We start from the raw sequence: 12,573 nt of genomic DNA, 5'->3' as shown, positions 1-12,573 counted from the left end.
AGAGGGCCAATCGTACTGCTTTTAAATTGCTGGAGTCAGCACCTTTATTTTCAGTCATTTACATTTCTGTTGAGAGCCGGTGGACGGCATTGTCTTTACTTTTTCGAGTACTCACGGTGGGCCTTCTTCGACAGCCCTATGGGCGTATCGCGGGAGGGAGTTCGTGGCTCGTACCCGGAGTATACGCGCACTGTGGCTGTAGTAGCACTAAAACCGAAGAATTAGTAATGTTGCTTAGGTGGATGTGATTTAAAATGTATAGCATGGCATGTAGTGCATATGGTTGTGTTTTGATGTGTGGACTGCTGTGTGGTCCATCTTACCACTTACTGAGCTAGTGAGCTCATCCCACGTGTACACCCCTTTTTAGATGATTTTTCAAGTCATACATCTGAGGAGCACGGGGTGGGTCCCACAGTCGAGTTTCCTGAAAAGGACTGGTGGACCCCTGAGGAGTTAAAGCACGGCACTGACTGCTTGTGTGAGAGTTGTGCTGTGGGATAGCAGTTCTGAGGCTGAGCTGAGCTCTTCTATGTGATGCCGAGCTGGGCTTAACCCTTGATGCCGAGATGAGCTCTAGCCTTTGTTGCCGAGCCGAGCTGTGTACTTTGATTATTTTGATGATTTCCTTTATATACTTGATATATGAATTGTACTGTTCTTGTGTAATTATCATGCCTTCGGGCCCACATGTATATAATTATTGTATCACAATTCAGGTATCAAGTATATGGGATTTATTCACAGGTAAAACTTAGTCTTCCGCTGATCTGATGAGCTTATATTAGTTGTGTGTATGTTGTGGTGGAATACAGTATCTGATGATCCTGGCAAATTTGGGTTAACCAGTGTTAACCCGATCACTGGCCCGGTTCTGTGAGAACGGGGTGTGACAGCGGCAATAGCAGTGGGGGAAGAAATGGTGGCGACAACAGAGGCGGCAGCAGCGGCAGTGGCAACAACTGTGGCAGTAGCGGTAGCGACAGCATAGATGTGCGAGCTCCCTTCCCTCCACCACCTCCGGCTCCGGTTCTCTCTCCCTCTTTCCTCCTAGACCTGATGATTTATCTCCACTACCTTCTCTCTCATACTCTGCTTCGATTATAGAAAATGAAAATAGATCCCACCAAAGTTCGCTTTCTCCAATTGCATCTGGTAAAAGATCCTACCGGAGTTCCCTTTCTCTGGTTGGATACGGTAAAATGAATGCTTTTTCGACGAGAAGAGAGAGAAAGGGAGAGAGAAAAGGTGTTGCAATCGTGGATTAAAAATTTGTATATCTTCTCTCCATCCAATGGTTCAATTCAAGTTCAACAAATCCTACGGTCAAAATCCCGCTAGCATTTCTAATTCCTAGGTACTACGCTAGCATACCTATATATGGGAGAAGGACAGGTATGCTAGCCTAATACTTAGGAATAAGGTATGCTAGCGGGATTTTAACCATTAGATGAAACATAAAAAATCTCACCCATTCATGTGGCGAGGTCTTACAAAACCTATCCAATACCACTGCTCCATGGTACTACTCCCCCAACCCACAACCCCTTCTCCGCCCAGTATGCCGCATCACTGCTGCCAGCAAGTTCAAACATTCCTACAACACTAGCGGAGGCTCCAAAAGTTTCAATCACAGGGAGTTTGCCAAGCTCCGGGCTAGCAGCTGGTTTATCATTGGAAACGGCAGTGTCCAGATCGCAATTTTGACCACGACCCCTTCTCTAGGTTCATTGCCATGATTGCTTCGTTGATCACACCATCGAAATCACCTCCTCTAAGACTCCAATTGAGACCACCTCCACAGTTGACATCATCGTCAAAATTACTCCCCCCAAAAACCACTGCTGAAGAAATCACTCTAGTTGCAACCACCTCCTTGGCAGACACCATCGTCGAAATTACTCCCCTGGAAACCACCGCTGAAGAAATCACTCCCCTAGAAACCACCATTATCGAAGTCACTCCTTAGGAAACCACTACAGTCAAAATCACTCCTCTGGAAACCACTGCCATTGAAATCACTCCTCTGGAAACCACCGCCAAAACCATTCCCCTATTGGGAACCGCTATTGTAACCACCGTTGCTACAATCTCTTTGGGGACCACTACGCCTGAAACTGTTGATGGAACTGCTGCTCCTGTTAAACCCTCCGAACAAAGAGATGACTGATAAATCCGACCCTTGCTTGGCTAAAAATCCATGGTCAAAATTTCCCTTCGCTGGGTTCATCGCCGTGATTGCTTCACTGATCACGCTTATGTTAGATTTCGCTGGAGCTCAGTTTTACGAGAGGAAACAGGAGCACGAGAACAGACCAATGATCGATGAAGTCGGATTGGAGGGGTCTTTGGAAACAATTTCCAGTGCTGAAATCATTTCAGTGACCGTGGACCGATTGGCTATGGGCAACATCGATGACTGCCTTGGTCATGGCGGCCAAGAGCCCTGGGTCCTTCAAACGAGGCATCTGCTCCATCAATGGTGGCGATGGTTGCTCGATATCAACATGCGCGGAGCCAGAACTAGTGTCGGTGCCGATGCCTGATAAGGGAACTGAGCAGCCAGGGGTGATCCGGGACATGGCATAGGAGAGGATTGGAAAGCTCATCGGCGATGGATCCTTGACCGAAGTTCGCTTTCTCCGGTTGGATCTAGTAAAAGGAATCACTTTTCCGACAAGAAGAGAGAGAGAGAGAGAGAGAGAGAGAGAGAGAGAGAGAGAGAGAGAGAGAGAGAGAGAGGAAAGGTGTAGTAACCGTGGATTGAAAATTTGTTTATCTTCTCTCCATCCAACAGTTTAATTTAAATTGATCAAATCCTACGATCAAAATCCCGCTAGCAGTCCTAATTCCTAGGTACTACGCTAGCATACCCATCCCTCTCCCTATATATATATATATATATATAAACACTGAGGTCATTCATTGGATAGATCGCATAATATGGGAGAGAGAATGCTACTTGGTCACTTGGTTTCTACACTAATGCGGGATTAATGGGAACGTAAGTCTAAACATAAATGTCCAACAGGTGATAGAATGGTCATTTCAATCCCAATGTGTCTAAGCTCAATAATGCATGATCATGTATCATTCTTTTCTCTAAAAAATATGATAATCAATTCACTCATGATTGAAAAGTTTTCCATTATAAAGAATAAAAAATTAGAAAAGAAAAGAAAAAGAATAGGATTTGAAAAGATGTTATGAATTATAAGGGTTTTACCAAAAAAATTATGAGGGAATATTAGGTACAATAAAAGCAAATGTCTCCATTTTGATCTCTCTCTCTCTCTCTTTGTTTCATCGTGAAACAAATGAAAGTTAATGTTGGTATCTATATATATATATATATGAGAAGATAATTTCTCTAGGTAGGTGGACCAGAGATGGGACAGCATGGTTTGAAGCAGCAGACTAAACTACGGTAATTGTAGAAAGATTGTACAAAACAGGAGTGCAAGTGGGTTGAAAAACGACCAGATAAGATGAGGTCTGATTTGCATCCAATCCAAGTGGAGAAGAAGAAAAAAAAAAGGGAACCACAGAAACTACGTGGGCCTGAGTAACATCCATGGAGAGAATAAAGACATTTATCTTTCTTCATACTTCTTGCAGTTTATATACTACATTTTACCGACTTCATAACTCTTCTTGTGTACAGGTTATGACCGGATTCGATAAATCTCAGCACTCTCTCTCAAATTTGAGCATGAAAATCATGAATGTCCAACTTGCAGATGGCAATGGTTATATTACATTTTTCATTTATCAAGCTCACAAAAAAAAAAAAAAAAAATTCGAAGAAGAATAAGAGAAAGAAAGAGGAATTTTTTTTTTTTTTTGGTGAAAAGGAAAGTTCAGTACTTACCTGGAGGTGGGGGAGCAAAGCAATTGGTGCAAAATGACAGCAATGATCAAGACAGATACAATGGTTCTCCCATGTATTTCAAGTTGGGACTTTTAGGTTGATTGAGAACAAATAAAATAAAGTAAAACTAGGAGGATAGTAGCTGTATTTATGCACACTATCTCATAGAAGCAGTTACTTGTTGAAAAGAATTAATCCTTCATTCAAATAGACATTAAAAGTAACACAGTAATTAATGCATACTTTTGCTGACTCTTAGCACCAAAAAAACAAAAGAAGTAACACGGTAATTATTAATTTACAAAGTATGGACAACAAATTTCAATGCACCATTGTCAGCTGTCCTTGAGAACACTACTAAGCATCGAATGAAACTAAACTATGTACCACACTTCCAATTAATAAAGAATCAGTTCCTGCAACTTTCAATCCCTCGGACTTCTCTGGGGTATCCTAAATTATTCTGGAGTATATACAAAAGGATGAAAACAAGACTACTAAGTTCTTCAATCGCTAGTTGCTTCACCACTCTATAATTAGGAGATGTATTGGCAGGTCATCATATCTCCTGCAAAATTAAGACCATCATCAATAAACCAGTGAAGTTGAACTACGCACACAGTCGAGAAAGTTTCTCTCAGGGATAGAACATCTAAGCAAGTGCAAAAAAGAGAAATAGCTGTTTGACAGTTAAAACATCACCCCCCCCCCCCCACCCCCAACCCAAACCAAAAAAAAAGAAAAAATCTTTGCAAGTAAAATGCTGTAGCCCATGAGTTTCATTTTTATAGGGGCCTACGAAGGGTGGGCTCCACCCTCAGACTTGAACCCAGGTCTTCATGTTTCTAGCCCAAGTTTGTGCAATTGCACCAAGCAACAACCCCTAAAATCTTTGCAACTGATGGCAGTAGTAAAAAATTTATAACCTTCAGCTTATGGAATCCACTTGAGTTGCCAAGTGACCAAGGCATTCTTTCAAATGCAAAATGAGGACCTTTAAAATGAGTTGCCAAAGTAAGTTTATTTTAATTGCCCTTTGTCTTATTCCCCAAAGTTATTCAATACAGGGGTAAAAAAAGGGTTTTCAAAAAAAATCAAAAGTTATTCAATGCAGTATTTAAGTGAAATGACAGGATTACCCTCATTAAAAAAAAGTGTGTTATCTTTGAAGGGAAAAAATATATATATATATATATATATATATATACACACACATCAACAACAAACTCAGCCTTATCCCAACTTAATGGAGTCGGCTACATGGATCCAACAAAACAAAGTAGTTAAAGACTGAAGTCTAAATAGAAGAGGAGGAAGAAAAGATGTGAAAAATGGATAAGAAATGAGATGGAATATGAAAATGAAAATGAAAAAGACATAAGAAGATGAAGAATGCAAGATGAAAATAAGAGGAAAGAGGACAGCTTGGCAAGCTAGGAGAAACACAGCTAGATGGGGTCGGCTACATGGATCTTTGCTCTCCTATAGGTTCTATCCGAGTTTACACTTCGTACAAGATCCAAACTATGCATGTCATTTCTCAAAACTTCACCTATAGTCGCTTTAGGCCTGCCTCTAGATCTTTTAGCACCTTCAATCTGAATCATATCACTCATCCTTGCTGAGGTATCCCTAGGCCTCCATTAAACATGAGCATACTACCTCAAACAACTTTCTCAGAGCTTATCGTTGATCGAGGCAACTCCCAAATCAGCTTTAATACACTCATTCCGTACTTTGTCCTTCCTAGTTTTTCCACACATCCATCTTAACATCCCCATCTCTGCCACACATAGTTTCGCAATATGACACTTTTAACAGCCCAACATTCCACTCCATACATCATGGGCTGTCATACAACAGTCCTAGATATATATGTAGGTAATAGGCTGGGCACCTTATGTCCCTCTTTCTCCCTCCCCTTTGGAAATGACCCCAATGCCCCTCCCATCCTAGCCCCCATTGGTTAAGCCATTAGCTCCAGGATAGCTAGCAGCGTGCCCAACCCTCTACCTTATCTACATACATATGAAATTTAGAGAAATCTCTTTGAAAAATGTACAAAATAAACACAAGACCTTTATGAAATCCACTCTTTCCAAACTATGTCATTGGCGGACAAAATTATTTCCCTATCCTTCAAAGTACTAACCAAAGAGAAGTGAGATAATATTCAAGCATAATTTTGGAACTTCTCCCTTCTAGTCATCAAATAGCCTTATTTTACATGTTCTTTACAAATATGTAATAACGCTAGAAACCAGCTCCTCAAGATTCTTCCATCCAAAACCAATGCACCAGAAGTTCACATATGTGGAGGGGCAGGATCTATTTTACTCCACAGCTCTAAAAGAACCCCAAATGAATATAGCAACCTCACAATCAACTGACAGAAGGAACTGGTCAGCATTTGCTTCCACTTTCAAACGAGAAAGCATTTGCTAACACGTTGAAAGCATTTTTTGTTTAATTGCTATAGGACAAAAACTGTAGCTGAAGACCATCCACGCAAAGAGTTTTTTGTTACACCACAACTTCAAGTTGTCCCTCCATTCAGCAGTCTCTTACATTGCATCTCATAGTTGGACTTCACTGGGAAACATACCTTCAACACCATCCTTCCAAATCTACAATCAGATTTTAGCAGATCCATCACCTCCCATACCCCATCTATACTTCGTAGTTTTTTGCCTGTGTGATGTCCTTACAGAAAATCTTTTAAAGGAGGGCTTCTTGCTGGCTAGCAAGTGTTCCCTTTACTATAAGGAAGAGACTGCTTAACACTAGGTTTTTTATTGTGAGATTGAAATGGCTTATGGAACTTCTTCTTAGGTATGTTCAAAAGCTGGCTGATTTCCCCCAAGCTCATCTGAAACTTTTGTTTCCTACAAGGCCAAAGCTTCATCATCTTTCCCTTAAGACACTAGTGATTTGGCAGGAAATAACATTTGCTATTTGTTGGGCTATTCCTAACATAGTTGTCACGGCGTCAAATCGATCCAAGGCGGTGGAGGGGTGGCTAATCGATTTGGCGATGAATCGCCCATTATGGCATTGTCATGGCGGTCAAATCGCCCATGTGTCATTTTTTATTTTTCCTATTTTCTAAATTTATTTAGTATGCTACTTTTTTATTTCCCCTATTTTCTAAAGTTATTTAGCATGTTACAAGCCTACAATATATACCCTATAACATATAAAACCAACATTAAACAACATCAAATCATCAAAAATCAACATAGCTCTATCAAAATCACCCTGTATTTTACAAAAAATCGACCGCCTAGTGAATCAGGCGTGACCTGGAGTCCATGGCGGTGCCATGGCGACGCCTATCAGCCAATGACGACCGCCATTTGTGAGTCACGTAAATCGTAGCATTGCCATGAACTTCTTTTTCTGCCAAGACGCCAAATCGCCGCCTTGGTGATGCCATGACAACTATGATTCCTAATGAAAGGAACATAAGAATTTTTAAGGTAAGAGAAGTTTTACTCATTTATGCATTTATATTGGATGAAACATTAGCTGACTAGGTGTTGCATCTAAAGAATTTGGAGATATCAGCATCAAGGAACTTGGCATACATTGGTGGTCCTTGCTTCAAAGGATTTTGTTTTTTCATTCCATGTACAGTTTTTTCTTTGGAAGGGGCAGTATATGTTGTACACACTCTACATGTTGTAGACGTCCTATTTCATAACTTTTGTTGAATATTGTACCGTGAGAGGGAGATTGTGTTAAGAGTTGGAGAAGTCCAAGTTGAGTCATAGTCTAAGTTAGCCATTATTATTTTACTGTTGTAAATGGGTACAAGTGTAGAATTGTCTTTTAGAGGTATTTTAGACTTGTACTTATTTCTGGAATGTTTTCTTCCATATTATAAAAAGAGTTGGCTTGTGTCCATTAGACACAAGTTATTATTTCCTCTCAACATGGTATCAAAGGGGAGACCCAAACCCTAACCCTAGAGCGCTACCACCTCTCTCTTGCCTCTCTCTCTCTTTCTCAACCTCGGGATCAGTTCCTCCCTCCCTCCCTCTCTCTCAGTGGTGCTTCTCTAAACTACCGAGGGACTCTCTACCTCTTCTCTTCTCCTTTGTCTGGGCTCTCAGATCTACTTACCTGATGATTAGAGGGATCCAGCCCCTTTTTCACCTATATCGATTTCAGGGTTTTCACCTTAATCGATTTTTTTATGTCAGGATTTTGTTTTCCCTGCTTTTTGCATCGATTTGTGTTAACGATGGCTTCCTCTGGTGCTGTTCACCTGCTATGTCGCTTGTGCTAGCCACTTTTCCATCTCAGATTCCATAACTAGAGAAAATCAATTAATCAGGGTTTCACCCTTGTTGATTTTTGGGGTTTTCAGCGTTTTTTCCCTTCTTTGTGGTGCTTCTGCTGCTTCAGTGGGTGTATTAGCTTGTTCTAGCTAGTCTCCATCCCTACAGCCTCTTTAAGTGGGAACCATGTCCAGATCTGCAAGCTCGATTGCATCCATTGGTGGAGACAACTCCACTGGCACCCTTCCCACATTCCGTCCATGTGCTATCAAGCTTGATGGAGCCAACTATCATATGTGATGCTCATGTTGTATCTCCATCAAATCCCATGGTTATTATGGGTATTTTACCAGAGACACAAAGCGGCCTACCACAGGTAAATGGGAGTGTGCAAATTCTCTTGTTATGGCTTTCCTTATCCACTCTATACAAGCCATATTTATTAAGGCGGAAAGGCGACCGAGGCATTTGAGGGTCTTCCAAAGAGCTTTGGCGATAGTGCGGGCATATAAGGCATTGCCTTATCGAATAAAGCATTCTAGTCTTTTTTTTTATGAAACCATTTTATTTGGCACAAAGAGCATATTGAAAATTATACAATTCTACTTATATGCTAAATAAATATTAAAGATTCATACCAATGCAAGATATTCATCAAAAAAAAGAATCAATAAAGTGAATAAACTAACTAAGTTCATCATCATCATAACATATAATATAATTATGAAACAAAATTATAAATATAAAGAAGAAAAAAAATCTGTTTAAAATATGTAAGTATTTAGTATACTTACATATATGGAAAATAGAAGGAAAAAAAGGAGTACAACATTTTCCCTTCTATTTTCATAGACACAAGTATAATAAATATTTACATATTTTAAACAGCATTAAAGGGCTGAAACTGTAAACAGGCATTATCTGCAGTTCTGCCCTCACTAAAATCAAGACAAAAAAACTACCTAGGTCAAATTACCACAGAAAAATACCACATTATAGCTATAGACTTTCTAGGATTGATTTTTCAAAGCTCTTTAACCTATGAAGAGGCAAGAGTTAGCTTGGTACTAAAATACCCTTTAAAATGTATATAAACTATCATGTATAGGTACTGAGTGACAATGTCACAAATTAACGATCAAACATATCCATAAAGGGGCAATAAACAATGTCTTAGTAGAGGTATTACTACAATAGCTTATATTAGTTATTAACCGATGCAATGTACAAAACAGGTCAGGCCTTTAAAGAGGCAAAAAACAGCTTATCTACTAACCCCTTGAATATGCTCATAAACTCTGATCCTTCATATATTGACAATGTCAACAATTAATGATTAAGCATATCCACACAGGAGCAAGAAAACAAAGAAATTATGATAAATCATTAAGTGATGTAGGATACAAAGCAGGTCAGGCCAAGGAGCAAGGAAATGCTTTCCACATTTGCACACTTGAGCACCACTGGTAGTTGACTTCATTGTTCACCAAGGCATGGAAAAGCATGATGGATGTCTTCAGAAAGATGTCATGACTCATGAGTACAAAGATCAAACAGAGTATTAGTATTATATACTTAATATTTTTGTTTGGCATCTGATTTGAATCTAGTGAATTTTTATGTGTTTCTCAGCTAGTTATAAATTGACAGGTCATAAATTTTTATGTCCAAAGCTAGTTTTGAGCTGCCTTATTTTATTTTGGTACTCTAAGTTGAGGTTAAAGGTGCTAGTACTTTCCTATACTTAATCCCTTTATTTTGGTAATTTGGTGCAATGAAGAAGTCTTCAAGTTAATACCCAACAAAGACAAGGTCTACAAATTCCAATTTGATTCGGAAAAAAGTATAGGAAAGTATAGCAGATTTAGATTTTTAACATGATTTACCCATTTAGAAATTTGAGTCAGGGTCTGCTTCCAAATATAGTCCTGTCAAGTGACTCTATGTAAAGGCTGATTCTTTGAGAGTTTCCACATATTCTGCTAGTTTGGAATGCACTATTCTTTAAGGGTCTTCTCGGTGTGATGCTTCCAGATCTCCTGGTGTGTTTCCCCTACCTATGACATCCTCATTTTTATTCTTATCGCATTGCCAAAATTTCTCTTAATGACATTTAAACACTACCCCAACCATTTTTCAATCTAAACTTCATAAACTCAGTAACTAGCTAACTACCTATTGAAAGCCTACATCTATATCTATCATCCACCTTACAAATTTTTATTTCCCAGCCTGTTTCTTCGATTGATCAGCCCTAAATTCCCCATTGGTTTCATGTCTTATCAAAATCAAATATGGGCCTTGACCTACCTCACAGGACTTCTCTTTTTTTTTTTTTTCCAAAAATAATTACCAAGGAATTTTCAAGTGCCCCCTAAGATAATATTTTGTTTGTATGATTATATAGATGAATTTGGATTCAAAGGGGGCCTGCAGTACAGGAGGATGTTATTGTCCGAATAACATCAAATGAGACGCGTGCCAGTATAAGGTGAGGTTTAATTCCCACACCACCGCCCTCCCCCAAAAATAAAAAAATAAGCGTAGGAGCATTTTAAAACCAATAGTAATGTGAAGGATGGAAGCATTAGAGGTTTTAAGGTGATTGGCGAGATAGATCTCAAGAGTCAAGAATGCACATGAAAATGTAAAGGTGACCATTTTAGGAATGTGTGTTGGAACATGAGGGTTTTAGTGATCCACATCTTCTCTCCAACTCCATCTTCACTAATGGCAACTCCAAAGTTCTCTCTAAAGCAAGAAAGATCAAGCAAGTATATCTCCTCTCCCCCTTTTTGAATACCACTGTCGTAGGCAGGCAGAGTATAGTCTTGATAAAAGAGTTCACAGTGACAAGGGGAAGCTGGAGGCATCTCATTTAAAGTTGGTGGGGTGATAGCAAATTCTGTTTTAAGACACAACTGTAGTACCCTCATAATAAAAAAATAAAAATAAAAACTAAAATACTCTGAAGCAATAATGGGCTTAATAGAAACTTAGAGAAATTCATGTTAAAGGAATTAACAATGAAGATGAGTTGGAACTACAATACGCATGCATTTTGGATGTGAAACTAAGGGACAGCACCTCTTATGCAATTCAAAGTTTTAAGACCCTAGCTCATATTGCTGATGGGTCCACCCAATCAAGAAAAAAACTAAGTATTAAAGGAGGAATGGAAATTTAGTAAATAAACATAATTTTAAAGGGTTACTGATTTAGATAAAGAAGGAGAAGAGAAGAAATCAGGCCCAGGAAACCAATCCAATTGTCAAGCTCAACAGCTCCATAACTATTAAAAATATCATATTCTTTACGCAAATCTTCTCCAATTGATGGGGGTGTATTACATATATAAAGAAAGAAAAATTCCTAATCATATCTATCATGAACTCAAACTCTTAATTGCTAACAATGACCGATAAGTGTAAAATACATATCAAATTACAAATATAAAATCCAAATAAATTGCCTCTAAATAAATGCATAAATATCCTATTAGACCAAAACCACAGTTGGACCCAGTTCATCTTGATACAAGCCTCCAAATAGGTTTACACCGGTCCAAGGCAAAGCTACTGCATCAATTCCCCTTGTGTTAAGAAAAACTTGCCCTCGAGTTTTGTAAAAGGATTAAAATAGTAGAGCTGGGAAGAATGTCTCATGCTTCACCAATTTCATAAATCAAGTTCAGATGACAAAGCATTGAAGGCGCACCCTCATCTTGAAATATATGAGGAATAACAAACCCAATATGTAGGCCATTCAACATAACAGCAAACTTTGTTGTTGCTGCACCCAAAATAATCATCTCATCCCCCTTTAAGTTACATGTTGCCCCTCATTAGAGCAGTTCTGTCTTGACCCTTTTGGCTCTTCTTGCAGCTACACTGTTGGCACCGCCTCCTTTGGGTCTGCTCATAGTTCATCAGCCTTTGAAAAAACAAATACGAGGAGCATTTGATAAGGATGTAAGGTGCACAATTTTTTGTCGCGATCAACAATGCCCCTTCGTGCTTCCAACCACTCTCAACCCACTTTAATGATGCATTTGAAAGATCCAATCATTCAAATATCTCACAATAGGCACCATCACAATATTGTGAAACTGAAAATTTGACTAAAGCATCATCTCTAGATTCAATGATAATCTCAATGGTCTTCGATAATATCTCCACCACAAAACGCGAGACAATGTTCACTTTGCCCCTTCATCCATGAATAAAATAGCAAGTTTTCTATTGGGCAAACAAACTCAGGGCTTGAAAACGTAGGTATCCATAGCCAGTTCAACTCTAATACCAATGCAATCCACGAAAACCCTAGATCTGATCGCTTATGGGCTCACTCAATCAACAGAAAACCAAGTATTAAAGAGGAATGGAGATTTTGTTAACATATAGAAGTTTAATGGAGATT

The 12,573-nt window shown here is 39.1% G+C and overlaps 1 protein-coding gene across 1 annotated transcript in view; it reads right to left on the bottom strand.

Moving 5' to 3' along the window:
• Positions 1 to 4,049: 4,049 nt before the first annotated feature.
• Positions 4,050 to 12,573, bottom strand: part of LOC122073703 — a 35,027-nt gene continuing 26,503 nt past the window's right edge. The window contains exon 2 of the mRNA XM_042638327.1: positions 4,050 to 4,439. The gene's annotated coding sequence lies outside the window, so the exon portion shown is untranslated. The remainder of the gene's footprint in view (positions 4,440 to 12,573) is intronic.

This window comes from Macadamia integrifolia, chromosome 3 (genome assembly GCF_013358625.1).
Source record: "Macadamia integrifolia cultivar HAES 741 chromosome 3, SCU_Mint_v3, whole genome shotgun sequence".
Lineage (NCBI taxonomy): Eukaryota > Viridiplantae > Streptophyta > Magnoliopsida > Proteales > Proteaceae > Macadamia > Macadamia integrifolia.
This window is presented reverse-complemented; position numbering and strand designations above follow the sequence as displayed.